General features: G+C 37.0%; 1 protein-coding gene across 9 annotated transcripts in view; it reads left to right on the plus strand.

Annotated features, from left to right (window-relative positions):
* RAB27B (RAB27B, member RAS oncogene family) overlaps positions 1-20,060 on the plus strand; it is a 139,355-nt gene that overhangs the window by 19,646 nt on the left and 99,649 nt on the right. The gene's annotated exons all lie outside the window — the stretch shown is intronic.

Raw genomic sequence — 20,060 nt, forward strand, 5'->3', positions numbered from 1 at the left:
TCTCCATGAAGCTGAGAAATGTGCGTCTGCTTCATATTCCCCTATAACATTGCATCATACCAGCCAAGACAAAGTTTCCATGTTTGGCTTTGGCTTTCCTAGCCGACTTTCTAGTTCATAGCACCTGCTCCCCACAATCTCAGATCTTCTATAGCCTCTAGCTACTCCTGAGTTGTCTTCTAGTTTTACTTATAAAAGAGAGATTGCAGCCTTCAGAGTTGTTTTGTTTTTCAATACCGATGACCAAATTTTGCTAGCCTAATGTCTCATGGTCTTAATTGTTAATTAATAGGGGTTGTTACTTAATTAACAGCCCCTATTTATTATATATAATTAATTAATAATATATTAATATATTGTTCCTTCTCCCAGGTTAAAAGCTGCAAAAGCCTTTGAATATATAGATGTCAGTTTTAGTCTTATATGTAGAGTAAAAAAATAAAACCCTTATCAAAATGGATAAGACCAATGCCATTTTGTCATGAATATGAATTATGAATTGTGAATGATAGCTTGCGGTGTTTTGTAGATGACCACAGTGGATGATTCAGTCTAAAGAATGTGGGAGGATTTTTAAACAAAACTGAATGATAGTTCTTGATGTTTCAATGTGTGTATGTATGTGTGTGTGTGTGTGTGTGCATGCACACACCCATGTATGAGTTCATTTAAGTTCTTTTTGCTTCCCACACCCTGCCTACCAAATAATTATGACATTAGAAAATATACATGGATTTCATAGCCAGTGTCAGTTATTAGATCGTGAAATTAGAATTTCCGGCTCAAGTATTTTATAGTCTCTTTACTTAGAATTTCTCAGTGGTTGACCCTACCCTATTTAAAGTTACAATATATTACATCCACAAAATCAGCTAAGTTCTCATAAGGATTAACGTGTTTCCTGTGAGGATGGCTCTGAAGGGTCAGTCTTCTGAGTGCTCTGTAGAAACGTCAGAATAACCATTGTGGGAATTCAATGAGCTGGAATCTCCCAGAACTTCATGGCAGTTCTCACACCTGTGCCTTAACACGCTTTGGGATTCACTATGCAGAATGTCACAAGTAATTTCATGTTGGTAAAATGCAAAATCTCCCAAACGCAATTGCCTCATGTAAGCAGGTACAAGGCTCTTCCTAAAATAATGTGATTCTTTTGAGTGGGATGAAAGGGGCTGTAGGTATAGACATCGTGCATATGGTTTAAAACAGATGTTGCCAGCCCCTAGGGTACCGCGGACTCCTCTGGGGAGACTGATAAATTCAGATTCCTGGGCCCTGCTGAGGAACCTGGTGTCATAGATCTGGGTTGAGGCACACATTTGCATCATTAACAAAACCCAGGAGACCCTGACATGGGTGCGTAGAGATCACATCTTCACAAACAGCGGCCGGACATCACCAAGGGCAGCCAGACTCGAACAGATCCCATGCCTTCCTTCTGGTCTGAATGCCCGGTCCTAGTTCCCAGCCTAAGACTTGCTGGTATGTTCTCAGTCCCCAGAGTTTTGGCTCACAGACCCTCACTTCCTGTGACAGGTGCTGACAGCTGCCAATCCCTGATATGAGTCACCCTCCTCCTCAAATGCGCTAACAGAGATTGTAAAGGGCTTCCGTAAATTATAGTTTGCTTCCACCTACAAATAATAGCACAAAAAAAACCCTGAAAAACATTTTTTTTTCATTTCTAAAAAGAACACATTCATATGAAAAAAAGCCATTAAATGGGTAAGTCCAGAACAGCTAAAATTGTAAGTTATCTGGACGTGAAGAGAGATGACAGGGAACCAAGAAGAGAAGGAGATTTTTCTAAGGATTTGTAGCATTCGCCCGCAACACTACAGACAATATTAGAGGGTTTTTTTTCCTGCAGGCTCTAACAATGTTAGCTATATTTTTATTGCTGATTAATACTTATTAGTAATTATGCTCTTTGAGCATTTAAAAATACCTACTGACAAGCTTTTAAAAAAATACCTACTATTCTTGAGTCCCTAATCATTGAGGTTTGAGATCTTATATCAATTAGTGTCATGCTTTCAATCACATTGTGCTTAAGCTAGAAAGACAAATGACTCATGCTGCATTTATATATGATGGAAGTTCCACTTTTCCTTAGTAGTCATCCTTTCAAGTATGTCTCTGTCTGTTCCTACATGTCAAGGGAACTACTTCCTTCAACATTCCACCAATGAAGTTGATGACCCTTTTAAGAATCTTACAATGATTCAACTCTGGAATATTATAAGACAAATGTTCTATTTCTAGTCAGATTAGAGAGGATAGGGACTAGCTCTCAAAGCTCCAGGAATGTTTGTTTCTCTGTTTGGGTAGAGAAGTGAAGGATAACAGCACATATTTTACTTAGATTTTTCATGTTTAATGTTTTTAGATGGTTCTGAACCATTTGATGGAGATGGGACCTTCCTTTCCCTTCCTCATTTCTTGCTTTCTTTCAGTTGCCATTGAGAGAGCACCTATTCATGTTCAGGCAATATGGTTAACACCAAAGGAACAAAGATGAATACAAAACTGTCCTTGACAGCTCTCCCGGAGGTAATAGTTTGGTTGAAAGGGGAGAGAAAGAACACAATAAATACTATACAAGGCAATAAGGACTGTGAAGGGTGAAGGGAGTATATCCTGAGTACCATGGAGGTATTCATAATTCATAATGTTTGTTTGAGTGCCAGACTCTGCCTAGCTCCTGAAGATAGAGTAAGCCACCAAATTCAAGGAGCTTACATTGGAGAGAAGGAGGAGGGTTACTTTTAGAGATAGAGAATTGCACAGAATGTTATGAAAGCAAAGAAGAGCTGGGGGAGGCAATGGGGATAAGGTATAGTTTCCTGGAAGAGGATGTAACGTATGTGAGAGTCTTAAATGATAGGAGTTAGCTAAACAAAAGGTAGAGGGGCAAAGACACAGGTCACATAGCAAGTTGGAGGGGACTGCAAATGATTGTTTTTTTTTTTTCTGGAAAATCGAGTCCTGGACAGAGGCTGATAGAAGCTGTGAGTGGAGGGGGAGACAGGTACCGTCCACAGAAGGATCCAAGGCCAGCTGAAGACACGCAACTTTATCTTGTCCTGGGGAGAGCAGCTGAAGAGGGCAATGGAACAGCACAAAATTTACATTTTATACCCTGGCTGTTTCATGGCTGATGCATCTAAGATAACACTAGAAGCTTTGGACATCATAGTAATACCATTTGCAAGAAGTAAGAGCCTTCAGTAGGGCTGAGGTGGGAGTGTTGAGGAGGATGGTAGGAGAAATAGAGGAGATGAGATCAGTAACACTGAGGGATCAATTGATATGAGAAATAGTGATAAAGGGAGAAATCAAGAATGATGCCCTGAGTTCTAGCTTAGTTAACTGGATGGATGGTTATGACACTAACTCAGAATTTTGGGGGAGAGACAGGCATGAAGAGGAAGACAATCAATTTGGTTTTGGACACCTTGATTTTGAGGTGCCTGGATCACTCTTGGGGGAGCTACCACAGGGGATGAGATATTTGAACACGAAAGGAATCTAGGCAAAGAATGTAGATTTGGGGCTCATAAGACTATAGGGGCAGTTGAAAAGAATCTGAGTTCAGTTTTGGGTACAATGAATTCAAAAATCCATTAGAAGTGGCAATGCAAGTCTAAAAATTCAGAACTGAGACTGAGACATGTTATCTTGAAACCAGCAGCAAGTATGTGGACTATATTTCTCTCTGATCACATAAAATATGATTAACAAGGTAGTTAAGTCTACCCAAGTGCTAAAGGGAAGATGTAAAAGACTAAAGGAAATTAACAAAGCAGAGAATAAAGAAGATCCATAAAAATTGAGCATCACATCTATCAGGTTTGTGAGAAGGCACCTGGGGAAGTGTCACAGGAATTAGAGAAAATGCTGAGCTGGGAAGGTCGACCCCAAAGTTAACATTTCTGGAGCTTCGAAGTAAGAGTTGTTCCCTAGAATGACTCACATTCTAGGATTATGAGGTTAGGATGAGGACATGGTTCTTGTAGTCCAAGAAGTTCTGATTGCTCGCAACCATTCACTGAGCCCTTCCTAACTTCCTAACACACCACTGTAAAATTTCCTGTGCTCAATTCACATAAATCGAGAGCATGGTGAGTGGTTGGCCCACTTCTGAATAAATCTGTAAACCTAAGCCGTGAGCCTGTCTTCATTCAGTCTTCATGGCAACTCTCAGCCCTGGCTGCCCACGGGAATCATCTGGGGAACTTTTTTTTTTTTAAATATTTTATTATTCGTTCATGAGAGACACAGAGAGACAGAGACATAGACAGAGGGAGAAGCAGGCTTCCTGCGAGAAGCCTGATATGGGACTTGATCCCAGGATCCCAGGATCAGGACCTGAGCCAAAGGCAGAGGTTCAACCACTGAGCCACCCAGGTGCCCCCATCTGAGGAACTGGGGAACTTTTATGAAGCAAGGTGCGTTGGCCTACTCTCTTAGGACTACTTAATTGTGGTGGGTGGGGCTCAGGCATTCACATGTTTTAAAAATCCCCCAGGCGATTCTAATGTGCAGACAACGTGGAGAAGCACTGCTGTCAAGTAAGGAAATACCTGCTTGGCCAAATCAGAGAAGAAACCCTCTGCATACTTGTAATAAATAATGTATATAAACATATGATCACCTTGTGAGAGGCTGTTGAGGGAGGAACTAGTAAAACCCTAAGAAAGCAGCACGAAATTGGTTTTTGTTTTGTTTGTGGTTTTTAACCTTAAAAGGCACCTGTGCTAGGGTAGGGAGTTGACTCAGGCATAGAAATCTAGACATTTCTCTGCTCCTTCAAGCAGCCAGATGTCTATGAAGGCCCTCTGTCAGCAGAACAGGGAGGCCTGCTGTATCCGACATTTGACTCAGCCCCACCCACACGGATGGAACAGCTATGCCAGATGTATATTTATAATCACTTTTCTTGCAATTTTTGTGCTCTTTTCCTGTTTTCCCAACTATCCCCTTGCCTCTCCACTTTCTGGAAGTAGCACATTCCAAGACTCTTATTCTAATTTATAGGCTTGGCTACTTAATATCCATCTGGCTTTGGGCACTTTAATTCCTCTGGCAACTGTTTCTTCATCTGTATCAGAGTTGGTTGGGAAGGTTGAATGAGGGAACACATCTGAAGTGCTTAGCCCAGTGCTAGACGACAGATTGTGGGCTCTTGAAAACATGAGTAAAGCCACACTGCAGTTCTATACGTTATTTGTAATGTATTTTTCTGTTTACTTATCATATCCTTCCCTAGGTTTTTCTCTAAAAAACATTTCTATAGGCTTGCACAGGTGTCTTCATCTTTCTAAGTACTTCAGCATTTATTTTCTTCAGAGCTAAGGAGAGCCCCAATAAAACAGGCCAACAGTTTGGGCCGCAGAGGATCATCACTCAGCAGTAGTTTTATGGTGCAGATGCCTGGTCTGACCCCACATCCCCATCTTTATTAACATTCAGTTTGAGTTCCTGGTAGGAAAAGCCAATAATAGCAAATGCCCCTATTCCAGGGTAGCCACCAGAGTTCCGTAAGCCAAATGAGTCTGTAAACAAGTAATCTAGATGTCAATGGGTAATGGTTATGTGAAAATATCATACAAGAGGACACTGAATATTACATGGGAAGCAAGTAACAGTGTTGGCCGCAATCTGTTGCCTAGAGCCCTGCATGAAATAAAAAACAATGAACTCATGGAGACCTCAGTCCATTCACAGTGACTTTGTTTTCATTTGCCCATTTCAAGACCGATTTAGTAGTATTGTCAATTTGCGATTTATTTGTTTCTATGTGAAAGTGAAAACATCCCTCGTTGAAGTAAGAACGGTAACTGAGTAGTGTTATCAATCCATTGAAAAAAGTGTGGGATGATAACTAATCTGTTGGCTGAGTAATTAACATCACCTCCCCATACAAAATTCAACAAGAAAGATCAAGAAGTTCCCAACCTTCAGTGATACATTTGCTTTAAACTAACAGAAGTACAACCTAAAAGTGCCATTTTATATTTCCTTGCAATCCTTGACACTATTTCTGTCTTTTCTTTAAGTCTACCGTCTGTCTGGTCCTCTTTTGGCTGAAAGTTTTTCCTTTCGATTCCACATCGCACTTAACTGATTAGGTCTCCCAGATTATTTTAAGAAACTCTACATCATGTAGTCATTCAGGGCACCAAATACTGGTTCAGTTTTTCTAGACCCTAAAATGTTTTTTTTTTAACATGGGAATCAACCACGCTGTTATTCAGAACTCCCCCATTCAATGTGGCAGGTAAGGGAATGCTGTGGCTCTTCACTCCAGAACTGGGGTTGCTGCACGGGGACACCTGCCCTGCTGCCTTCTGGGCTGAATGTGTCTATGAGTCCAGGCGGGGGTGAGCTGCAGGCCATGCTGTGATATAAATGTGTCCAGTTTACCTTAGCACTTTGAGATACTCATGTTAAATGAATTGATGAAGAAGGAAGGTGAAAAGGGAATAAATTATCAAGGTCAGTTGTGAAACTTCATTTTGCTTAAAAAATGATGAATTTCCTGTGCCTTTCACCTTCATTTTCAGAAACTTCTTTATTTCTAAATAATGTTTCATTCTTCGTATAAGTAAAAAATTACTAGGGTGATCCCCATTGAGACAGTTCAACTAGATCTATCCAGTACGGCCCACCAGGGGGCGGGGGAGGGCTTCAAATAGGGTGGTTTCCGCAGTGGGCACTAGGGGTCAGGATAGAGCCAGGCATCAGATGGGCAGAGGGCCCTTAGGCTCCTGGGCTATCTTGTGGGGGGGTGGGGTGGGGAAGTTGGGGGGTGGGCAATACCCAGCAGTCCTGGTTTCAGAGCAGGAACAGGCAAAAAGTGTCAATTAAGAGATATACACAAAAATCAACAGGTGTGAAGCCTGAGCAGAGTAGGAAAGTGGGCCTGTCACAAGTATTCAAAGGACATCAGAGTCAGAACAAAAAAGAGATCCTGGAATCCCATGAATACCTGAGCTAATTTCAGGGTAAATCAGAACCAAAACTTGGAGATAAAATTAGAGCTTTGTGGGGACAGGAAAGAAAGTGTTGCCCTAGCAACATCTCAGTGGGTTCTACACTACAACTTGTCTGTTGGTTATTAATTAAAGGACTATTTCCTTATAACATTTGCAGTGGGTCATACCTTTGACCATATGCTTTTTCATCTTAATCTGAAAGATGGTGATGGATGGTATAATAATAAAAAAGATAGGATGAAATTCAATCCACTCTTTCCTGAGAAAGCTGTTATATAATTTTATCAATTCCAGTATCTTCTGTTGTGTATGTCCACTAAAAACTGAATGTGAACACGTTGTATAAATGTAGCAGGGACAATGTAATCTGTTTCTGAGAACGAGTGTTTTGATGGCATAGAGACCAAGAAGGGTTACATATTTATTTTTCTTTGTAAATATTTAAGAACTAGACAGTCCTCGTTGAAATTATCCTTGTAAGAAAGGAAAATAATAGGTCTTATGAGGCCTGAAGCTTATAATTCTGGGGACAGCCTCTTTGATTTGATTATAAATTAATTAATTATGATTACAAAATTAGATATGGAAGCAAATAATTATCTGACATGACAAAAATCGCAAGAAATCTTATATTCTTCTAAAATCTGAAAAATAGAAGAAAAAAGAAACAGAAAATCTAGAAATATTTTTATTAATAAATTGATACTTCATAATACCTTATTTTTCTATGGGTTTTTTTTTTTGCTTTATGTCCTTTTTATGATAAAGATTTGTAAGATTTTTAAAAAAGATTTTATTTACTTATTTGAGAGAAAGAATGAGAGAGAGAAAGAGAGAGCACAAGCAGGGGGAGGGGGAGAGCAAGAAGCAGACTCCCAGCTGACCAGGGAGCCCGACGCGGCTCAATCCTAGGACCCGAGGATCAGGACCTGAGCTGAAGGCAGATGCTTAACTGACTGAGCCACCCGTGTAAGATTTTTTTAAAGGAAAGAATAGAAAGGTAATCTGGTCTCTGTTAACATAATTGATCAGAATCTGTTTGTGTGCAACTCTGGCATGTATATACAGATGTATTTAACTGATTATGTAGAAAAGAATTTTTTCAGCTTCACACCTTTTTATTAGCAGCATGACACAAATTTATAGAATAGTAAACAAATCTGGTAAACCTCTACTAGGTTTCCTCACTTATGAGCTGTAGTTTTTAAGGTATTTTAGGTTTTCTTATGCAGTATCTAAAGTGCTATTTAAATTGAACATTTGCCAGTTGATGTCCTTGTTGCCATGACTATTCTGAGTTTTGTATTTGTGCCTGTTGCCATCCATGTTTTGTGTGAAATCTGAAAAAGAAATTTAAATCTTTTTCCAGTGTTCCTGGATTTATACCTCTTCATTATTTAAATTATCCAACTATGCAGAGTGTTAATTCATTTCTTCTCTCTAAAAGGTATTTCCTCTCAATAAATTGCTGTTTTTGCAGATATTTGAGTTTTTAATATGACGTTTTGTTGCAATCCTCTTCTTGATATTTGATTGATTTCATCATGGTCATTATCATTTTTGCTTGATTTTCAGTTAGTTATTTATGCGAATATTGTCTCAGACCTTTAATAAATGCTGTTCAAGAGATTAAAGAAGCTGCTTTTCATGTATATTAGATCAGGACTTTGTAAACACTCAGACCCTGTGAATTGTGGTTAAAATGGCCAATTTTCAACTCATCACTCCCTTGTCATGTGCCCCGAATACTCATGGCCACTTCTATATGTCGACTATGAGAGGAAATAAGGCAAAAGGAGAGGCATGATGGAAATTGACAGGTGTTCCTAACCAGTGGCAGTTGAAATACTGTATTTTTGTACATGTAGCAAAGAATATGATGTTTTGATTACCCCAGGAAAGCAAGGGGGCCTGAAATGTATTCTCCATTGGGTTTGTGGCAAATCTTCTTATGGATGACCCTTAACATATTACATATAGAATTTGTCTGCATATGAAAGTATGAGATGTGACCTAATTATTTAATAATCTGGATGGCACTAGGTAATGCACAAAATACCATAATATCCAGTTGAGAAAGACGTGATCCCGTAAAGTCTTTTTTGCAAAGCAATTACATCTGCATTGTAAATACATAGATATAAGAAGTAGGGAAGAAAAGCAGTAAGATATTTGGAGAACAATAAAATAAAAGCGATATATACCTCACACACATATACACAGAGTGACACAGAACTGGTTTAAAAGGCTAACAATGTAACCTGCCTTGGGATAAGATGAAGAAATACCAGCTAACCATAATTTGATGTCTCTAAACCCCAGATCTGGCGTTTCTCTAAACTTTGCCATGTATGCTTAACCTAGGAAGGTCCACTCAAATTTGGACTACAAATCAGAAAGAATGTATGACTATTCCTGGGGCTCTATCCCTGGCAAATAGCTCTCCAGATTATATTAAACAGAGCAGAATCTCAGCAAACAATGGCTGATTCTATTGAATCAATACTTTTTTCAAGTATTATTATCTATTTTTCAGTGCAACCAGTGTGTAATTGTTTAGTAGTCTGACTCTTGGAATCTCAATTTGCCCAAAGCTTGTGTACCTAAACTTGACTCCTATCACTAAGCTCTCAAGCTAGCCTTGCTCTTTTTCATTTTTCAACTGAACAGCATTGCTTCAAGTTATGTAAAATCAATAAAGGTGGTTATTAATATCATCTAAAATGTACATCTGAGCCAAGAATAGAACATAAAGCACATCTAAATCAAGGAATGACTCTTTTTCATAATATTCAGTAGATTAAAAGCTGTTGGACATTTAAATCAAATTATTGTACTTGCCATAAATAAATTTAAATTTTATGTTAACTCAGACTGTTCCCCCAGTAAATGCAAAGGCTTTGAACGTCTGCATGTAGCTCACCTGTTTGAATGATTTGATGCAAAATAAAATGTAGTGCTCTGGTTATTATTTTAAACATATATGACCCTTTAAAAATGTCTTTCATACTTTTGATTTGTGTCTCTCTCTAACTCATCAAGTTGGCTCTCTTGAATGCTCTCCTCAAAGTGTTCATTTGATTATGTATCAAGTTTTCCTATGCCTACCTCTACCCCCTACAAAGAAATAACAATGACATCTTCTTCAGAAAGGAGGGCATGCTGTAGGAAACCCAATACAAATCAAGAATTGTGCTTTTGTGTCACTAATCCTGTCATTCCTTTGAAACTAGGAGAAATTCTTCTGTGAAACCAGTTGTGACTCAATGAGTGTGGAATCTTCCCTTTCTCTGGGGAATGAGAAACAATTTTAGTTAGAAAAAAAAATTGAAGAATCTGGTGAATGTTAGGTGTAAGATTAATGGATGTCTTATAACCCCAATTTTTTTCTTGTGTTTTCCAGGCAATTCTTAGTCCTCTTTTAGATAATAACCAAGTTTTCTTAAATCCAATTTCTAGTTGGAGGCATGACAATTAAAATTGTTGTCAGTTCACTGGTCATTTGATCCAGAGACTGCCTTCACTGTGATTTATATAACAGGCACATGTATGGATAATTTCTAAAGAATTCCATTCAATTGACCAAATACTTATTAAAACCATTGCATGTATGGTATTGTGTTAATAACTGTGGATGATATGAGAATAGAACAGATAAAGGTTTTACCTTCAAGGAACTGACAAGTCAGTTAAGGAAGTTTCTTTAAAGGTTTTATTTATTCATGAGAGACACAGAGAGAGGCAGAGACACAGGCAGAGGGAGAAGCAGGCTCCTGCAGGGAGCCCGATGTGGGACTCAATCCTGGATCCCAGGATCGCACCCTGAGCCAAAGACATACACTCAACCGCTGAGCCACCCAGGTGTCCCAGTAAAGGAAATTAAATAAGCATCCAAATAAATATAAAAATTTCAATAAGAGAAATAACTAAAATGTGTTATAAATAAATAAGAGGGAAATATATATCATGTTTTGAAAGAATCAGGAAAGACATCATGTATGAAGGATCATCTTAGATGGGCCTGAAAGGTTGGGAGGTTACTAGACCAAGGAATCTCTTTTGAGCTTGCAAATGACCAAAAAACAAATAAAAAACAGAGAAAGACAATATAGATAACGGACCCTGCTGGATTCTAATACTAATTTTTCCCACAAGTTCATTCTATGTCACTTTAGACAAACAAATTATTCTCTTTTATCTTGTCTCTAAAATGAAGATATTGGACTGGTTCTAATGTGCTCTGTAGTGTGCTAAAGTAGGGACAAATATCAAAGCAGCAAACAGGAGTTAGTGAATAGTTACTAATTAGCTTTGTGTCACTTAACCTTCTCAGGCCTTGATGCCTCATTTTGAAGTGAGTTTGTGGGAGATCAGAAGACTTCAAAATTCTCTCTATATCTCTGGAATTGTATGATTAAATACAAACCCAGCACCAGTTTCTATGATTGTATTCTGAACAGAGACAAACAAACATTTCCTTTTCATTATTTTATTTTGTATTCTATCAGTGAGTAGCACTGATCTTTGTACATGGTAGTAGGTCAATAGGCTCTTTATCAGATAAATTACTGTTATTAAGGTTTTTTTCCTAAAGTTTGTATCTTGGTTTTCATTTAAAACATATTCCTCTGTTTCCTCATTTTGCTTGACTCTCTGTGTTTGTGTTTGTATTAGGCAAAATAGCTACCTTTCTCAGTCTTGAAGGAGTGGCCTTGTGTAGGAGATGAAACTTACAGTTTAATCTTGCCCTAGTTTTTGATTGTTTTTCAGACCTTTTTGATTATCGAAATGGCTCAATTTATTCTTGATCGATCACAGTTGTTGAGGATGACAAGACCTATCAGCATTCTGAAAGGAGGGATCTCAGTTAGTACCTAATTTTAGGCTGAGTGGAAGCCAGATCCTCAGACAGCAGCTTTTAAAGTATGCAGATATATACAGTCCTACGGGACTGTAATTGTAAACCCTGTTGATCCTGCTGAACTGTAAACCACCTGGTCTGGAGGTGCTCCCTAAGGACAAATATGTAGGAATTAAACAACATGCTACTGGTTCTTTGAAAAGATAGACAAAATGGATAAATCTTCAGTTAGATTTACTAAGAAATAAAAAGAGGATTTAGATAAGTAAAATTGTAGTTAAAAGAGAAGTTACAACTAATATAACAGAAATAGAAAGGATCATAAGAGACTACTATGAACAATTATACACTAATAAATTGGACAGCATAGAAGAAATGGATAATTTCCCAGAAACATACAATCTTCCAGGATTGAATGATAAACAAATAGAAAATCATATTAGACTGATTACTAGTAAGGAATTAAATCACAATGAAAATCCTCCCAACAAAATAAAAGTCTAGGGCCAGATGGCTTTACTGATCAATTCTTTTTTTTTTTTTTTTTAAGGAATTTTATTTATTCATGAGAGACACAGAGAGAGAGGCAGAGACACAGGCAGAGGGAGAAACAGGCACCCTACAAGGAGCCCAATGTGGGACTCAATCCCAGATCCCAGGATCACGCCCTGGGCTGAAGGCGACACTAAACCGCTGAGCCATCCGCGCTGCCCTTTACTGATCAGTTCTGCCAAACATTCAAATATTACACTTTTAAAGTCATTTCACAAAGTCAGCATACACTGATACCAAACCAGACAAGAACATCACAAAAGAAAATTATAGACTAATATCCCTGATGAAGATAGAAAGTAAAAATCTTTAACAAAATTTTAGCTAACTGAATTCAACAATACATTAAAGGGATCATACACCATGATCAAGTGGGATTTATTCCAGGGTTAAAAGGATGGTTCAACATTTGGAAATTCATCAACATGATACAGTACAGTAACAAAATAAAGGATAAATTTCATATGATCATTTCTGTAAATGCAGAAAAAAGACGAAATTCAGCATCCATTCATGACAAAAACTCTCAATAGAGTGGGTATAGAGGGAACATAACATAATAAAAGCCTCATATGACAGGTCCACAGCTAACATCATACTCAACAGTAAAATTATTTATTCCTTTAAGATCAGGAACAAGAAAAGGATGCCCATTCTTGCCACTTTTATTCAACATTGTATTAGAAGTCCTAGCCAGGGGAATTAGGCAAGAAAATGAAATAAATGTCATCTAAATTGGAAAAGAAGTAGAGCTATCACTATTTGCAGACAACATGATTTTATGTATATAGAAACTCTAAAGACACTACCAAAAAACTGTTAAAACTAATAAATTTACTAATCTGTAGGGTATAAAAATCAATATACAAAAAAACCTATTGTGCTTCTATACACTAACAGTGAACTATCAGAAAGAGAAATTAAGAAAATTCTCCCACTTATAGTTGCATAATAATATAAATAAATATAGATTAAAATAATATCTGGGAATAAAGTTAACTAAGAAGGTAAAAGACCTGTACACTGTAAACTACGAGAAACTGATGAAAAAAATTAAAGACATACATAAAAATGGAAAGAGATTTAATGACCATAGATTGGAAGAATTCATATTGTTAAAATATCCATATAACTCAAAGCAATTTATAGATTCAGTGCAATCCCTATAAAAATTCCAATGGCATGTTCCTCAGGAATAGAACAAACAATCTTAAAATTTGTATAAAGCCACAAAAGACACCAAAGAGCTAGAACAACCTTGAGAAAGAAGAACAAACCTAAAGGCATCATGCTCCCTGATTTCAAACTATACTACAAAGCTAAGTAAACAAAACAATATGGTATTGGCATAAAAGCAGACATATAGATCAATAGAACAGAACAGAGAGCCCTGAAATAAAGGCATGCATATGTGGCCAATTAATTTATGACAAAGAAGGCAAGAATATACAATGGGGGAAAAGACAGTCTCTTGAATAAATGACGTTGGGAAAACTGGACGGCCACATGCAAAAGAATGAAATTGGACTACTTTCTTACACCATACACAAAAATAAACTCAAAATGGATTAAAGACTTGAATGTAAGACCTTAAACATAAAAATCCTAGAAGAAAACATAGAAAATGAGCTCTTTGACATTGATACTGGTGATGAATTTTTGGATCTGAGTCCAATAGCAAAGACAACAAAAGCCAAAATACACAGGTAGGATACATCAAACTAAAAAGCTTCTGCACAGCAAAGAAAACTATCAATGAAATGGAAAGGTAACATTGCATGGGAGAAAATATTTTCAAATCATATATCTGATAGGCGTTAATATTGAAAATATATAAAGTACTCATACAAGTCAATAGCAATAAATAAGTAAATAAGTAAGTAAATAAAGCCAATCTGATTTGAAAATGGACAGAGGATCTGAACATTTTTCCAAAAAAGACATACAGATGGCCAATGAGCACATGAAAGGATGTTCAACATCACTGCCATCAGGGAAATGCATACAAGAAACCACAATGAGATATCACCGCATACCAGTTAGAATGGTTATTATCAAAAAGACAAAAAATAGTATTGGCAAGGCTACAGAGAAAAGGAACTTTTGTATACTGTTGGTGGAAATGAAAAACGGGCAAAGCCACTATGGAAAGCAACATGAGGTTTCCTACAAAATTAAAAATAGAGCTACCATATGGTCCAGAAATTCTATATATTTGGAAGAAAAATGAAAACACTAATTCAAAAAGATATACAAAAAGATATATATATATCCCTATGTTCATTGCAGCATTATTTACAATAACTAAGCTATGGAAACAACCTAAGCCCATTGATGGTTGAACGGAGAAAGAGGATGTGATATATATCTATGTATCTATCTGTATCTGTATCTATATATATCTATATTTATGTCAATATCTACATGCTGGAATACTACTCAGCCTTAAAAAAGAATGAAATCTTGTCATTTGCAACAGCATGGTTGGACCTTGAGTAAATAAATCATACAGAGAAAGACAAATACCATATGATTCACTTATATGCAGAATCTAAAAAACAAAACAAATGAGAAAACGAAATAAAACTCACAGGTACAGAGGACGAAATGGTGGTTGCCAGAGTGAATAAGGATTGGGGGCTGGGAAACATAGGTGAATGGGGTCAAGAATTACAAAATTTTAAGTCATGGGAAATAGTGTACAGCATGGTGACAAGAGTTAATAATATTGTAGTGCATATTTGAAAGTTGCCTGGAGAGTAAATCTTAAAAATTCTCATCACAAGAAAAAAAATTTTCTAACTATGTGTGATAATGGATGGTAACTAGACTTTATTATGGTGATTGCTTCACAGTGTATGCAAATATTGAATTATATTGTATGCCTAAAGTTAATACCTTATGTCAGTTATACTTCAGTTTTATTTTATTTTTAAAAAAGGTTTTATTTATTTATTCAGGAGAGACACAGAGAGAGAGGGAGAGACATAGGCAGAAGGAGAAGCAGGCTCCCTGCAGGGGAGGGAACTCCCTGGAACTCCGGGGTCACGACCTGAGCCAAAGGCAAATGCTCAACTGCTGAGTCACCCAAGTGTCCCTATACTTCAATCAAAAAAAAAAAAAAAGACATAATAAAGATATTTTTAACTAGCTACTCACAAGCGGCTGTCAGATTAGGGTTTTTTTCAGTGAAAGTAAGTGACACCCATAAAAGATGCCTTGTGTGGAGGGATATTCAGTGTCTTCACCTGGAGCCCTGAGTTCTCTTATGAAAGGACAAAGTTGAGAGTTAGATGAGGGGTCTTTGGCTGTTAATCTCAGAAAGTGGAAGAACATTCTTTAGGTGATAAATAACAAGAGGCCATTGTTGAATCAATAGGAAAGGTCCATAGAGAGGCACTTGTTAAATAAGGAGCTTACTCTGTCCTGATTTTGCACTGAATGCTGAGAAATTTGTTGAGGATCTGATACTGCAATGGGAATAATTTATAGTATTTCATTTCCTTCATTTTCTCTGCCTGTCCTGTCTCCCTGAGGTTATAGCTTGGGAAGTAAATCAAGATTTCAGCTGAAACTGTTACCAAAGCACTTAGAAGTTCATATTGATTCTCATTATTATTTTTCCAGCTAAGCTCAACTCCTAAGGCTCTTTAAGTTGTAAGTCAGCTTTCTTCTTAGATGGGTGAGATCAGTTTTCTTCCCTAAAGAGAAATATTTCCATGCAAATAGATGCAGTGAATCAGAATACAGAGTTGTTTTGGTTCTGGGGTTTGCATGAGAAATGTAATACATTTATCTATCCCTGCCATGTGACTCTATTTCCTGTCTTCAGAACAATTTACCATTGACCTTTGTCAGTTTACACAACATGGGTTTGAACTATGTGGTTGATTTGTACATGGATGTTTTTTCAATAAATACATTATAGTATTTTAGATGGATTATCTCTTCCTTATGATTTTCTTAAGGACATTTCTCCCTCTAGCTTGCTTTATGTAAGAATACAGTTATATGATACATATAACATGCAAAATAATGTCAGTCAACTATTTATGTTATAGGCTTCCGGTCAACAGTAGGTGATTAATAATTAGGTTTTGGGGGAGTCAAAACTTATACCTGGATTTTCAACTGAATGGGGTAGGTGTCCCTAACCCCCGTGTTGTTCAAGAGTCAACTGCTTTATTTGAATTGCAACAAAATATATTGGCATAAGCATATTTAATAAAAAACGTCAAATAAGAAACACCAATATTAAGAATTAGAAAAAGGCTCCTACTTCCTCTGCCTGCATGTAACTGTTTGTAAGTCATAATTTGGGTTTATGCCTCTGTTTAGGCAATAACAACTACTGAGCTGCCACATAACTCTTTCTATTCCAAACATTAATGCTTCTCTTATTTATATATCAGTGAAGAAGAAAAACTCAATAAGTCAATAATCCTACATGTCAATAAATCCCATTGGCTCTATTAAAAATATATCTTGCAGGACCACGTCTCACCACTTCCATGTTACCAACTCAAGCCGCATCATCCCACAAATGCACTATTGACATCTGAATGGCCTCCCAACTGCTCTTGATGCTTCTCCCTTGCGCCTTACAATGGGTTTAATTATTATCTCCCCCAAATTTATGCCCACTCAGAACCTCAGAATGTGATCTCCTTCAGACTAAAGTCTTCACAGAATTAATTAAGGTGAGGATTGAAAGGAGACTCTACTGGATTAAGATGAGTCTAAATCCAATGAGTGTGTCCTAATAAGAAAGAGAAAAGACACAGAAACACAGAGAAGGAAATGTGAAGTTGGAGATAGATATTGGAGCCATGTATCTACAAGCTGAGGCGTGCCAAGGATTGCCACCAATCACTTGAAGCTAGGAGAGAGCCATGGGATGGTGACACCTTGATTTTAGACTTCTGATACATCTCTGTTGTTTTAAGCCACCCAGTTTTTGATAACTGAATATGGCTGCCCTAGGAAACTAATAGACTCCCTAGTAGTCTAAACTTATTTCTTTCTACTCTTACTCACTCTGATTCAGCTACATTGTCCTTTTTGCTCATCCTTTAAGAACCAAAGTACATTTCTGTCTTGAGCCTTGCTATTTTATTTTTTGGGAATAGTCTTCCCTCAGATGTGTGCGTGGCTTATCCAGTCATTTCCGTAAGTGCTTTAATCAAAGATTACTTTATCCTTAAGGTATTCTTTGATCATCTTATTAAATTTGCTCATCTCTCAAGGACTTACACGTGAGACCTGAAACCATAAAAATCCTAGAAGAGAACACAGGAGGTAATCTCTCTGACATCGGCTGTAGCAGCACTTTTCTAGATATGTCTCCTTAGACAAAGGAAACAAAAGCAAAAATGAACTATTGGGACTATATCAAAATGAAAAGCTTCTACACAGCAAAGAAAACTACCAAAAAATACACACTATTGAATGGGAGAAGATTTTTGCAAATGACATATCCATCTAATAAAGGATTGGTATCCAAAAATATATAAAGAACTTGTAGAACTCAACACCAACCCCCCCCCAAGTAATCCAATTAGAAATGAGCAGAATACATGAATAGACATTTCTTCAAAGAAGACATACAGATGGCCAACAGACACATGAGAAGATGCTCAACATCATTCATCAACAAGGAAATATAAATAAATACCACAATGAGATATCACCTCATACCTGTCAGAATGGCTAAAATAAAACACACAACAAATAACAAGTGTTTTCAAGGATATAGAGAAAGAGGAACACTCATTCACTGTTGGTGGGAATGCAAACTGGTGCAGCCACTCTGGAAAACAGTATCCAGGTTTCTCAAAAAAATTAAAAATAGAATGACCATTTGATCCAGTAATTCCATTACTGGGTATTTACTCAAATAATGCTTATTTGAAAAGATGTATCCACCCCTATATTTATTGCAGCATTGTTTACAATAGTCAAATTTTAATAGTGATCCAAGTGTCCATAGATGGAGATTTATACAATGAAATATTACTCAGCCATAAAGATGAATGGAGTATTTGCAACAACATAAAGGATATATTACTAAGTGAAATAAGTCAGTAAGAGAAAGACAAGTACCATATGATTTCAATCATATGTGAAATGTAAGTAACAAAACAAGCAAAAGAAAAAAAAAAGAAACCAAAAAACAGACTTTTAACTAAGGAGAACAAGCAGATGATTACCAGAGGGGATCATCTCTAGGTGGGGGGGTGGGGGGTGGGGTAAAATAGATGAAGGAGATGAAGAGTTCACTTATGATGAGCACTGAGTAATGTTTAGAATCATTGAATCACTACACTGTACACCTGAAATTAATATAACCCTGTATGATAACTATACTGGAATTAAAATGAAAAACATAAAGACCTAGAGAAAGAAAATCTTAACATAATTAAAATTGTACATCTTTCTCTTCCCCCTGCCCACTGCTTATCCTTCTTTCGTGCTTTATTATTCTTCCTAGCACTTATCACCCTTTGGCAAATATTTTACTACATTATTTGCGTATTTTATGGCTCCTCCTTTAGTCTGTAGGCTATGTAGGAGGAGATCTTTTGCTGTGTCTCTCACACCCATGTCCCCAACACCTGTGTGGTGTGTCACAGCATGCCCAGGCATAGACGAAGAAATGCTTAAACTAAAGGTTATTTTACTGCACCTTTATTTTCCTAATTAATTGATTAGAAAATATTTCTTGAGTCTCTAAGCCCAATGCTTTGATGAATATTATGATTCATGAAACTTGGTCTTACCATCAGAGAACTTAAAACTTATAAGGATAAATAATATATATTATATATAATATTACATAATTAATAGTATAAGCCTACCAGTAATATTATTTAGATTAAAAATCTACTTAATTTTTGTTTACTTAATACATTTCTCATAATTGGGTGTTAAAAATTACAAATATATGTTTCTCTCTGTATGCTGTCATCCTTTTAATGACACTGTCCATCTCTTAGGTTTAAAGTTGGTTGCTATTTTCTCTGGTCCTTGTTCTTTGTTTTCTTCCTTTAGTTGCTCTTCGGGCTTATTGATTCTTCTTTCCAAATGCATTTCAAATCTGTCCATTCCAGGATGGAAGTTTGTCCTAAACTCCTCCTTTTGTCCTCTAACTTATACCATCGGCGGTATCTCGCTACCGCAACCTCCTTCAAACATCACCAACCAGAGATCCTTTAGTTGTTCGCTATTGTGCTTCTTTCATTCATGTGCATTCATCCATTCTTATAATTAACCAACATCTTTCCTTCCCTCCAACATCTTTTAAACGCCTATTTCATGCCCCAGCTATGTGCATGATGCTAAGGATGAATAAGAGAAGACCTGCAACTCCAGGACGACTCTTGAATTCTCATCAGAGTATGTTGGCAAATCGAACTTCAATAAAAAAATAAATAAATAAAAGTAAACAAGAATAAAGATTTTTCAATTCTGCAGATATCCTGCCACCCCAATTCAAAATCCTTTCTGCTTCAGCACAATGCCCACCCCAACCCCTCTGGGTAACCTAGATTCTTTATGTCTTCACTAACACTTCACATTCAGTTTGACTTCAAGATATTGATCATGCTGCTCCCCAGCCCAGAATGTTCTTTACTCGTTAAGCAAAC

This window comes from Vulpes vulpes, chromosome 5 (genome assembly GCF_048418805.1).
Source record: "Vulpes vulpes isolate BD-2025 chromosome 5, VulVul3, whole genome shotgun sequence".
Classification (NCBI taxonomy): Eukaryota; Metazoa; Chordata; class Mammalia; order Carnivora; family Canidae; genus Vulpes; species Vulpes vulpes.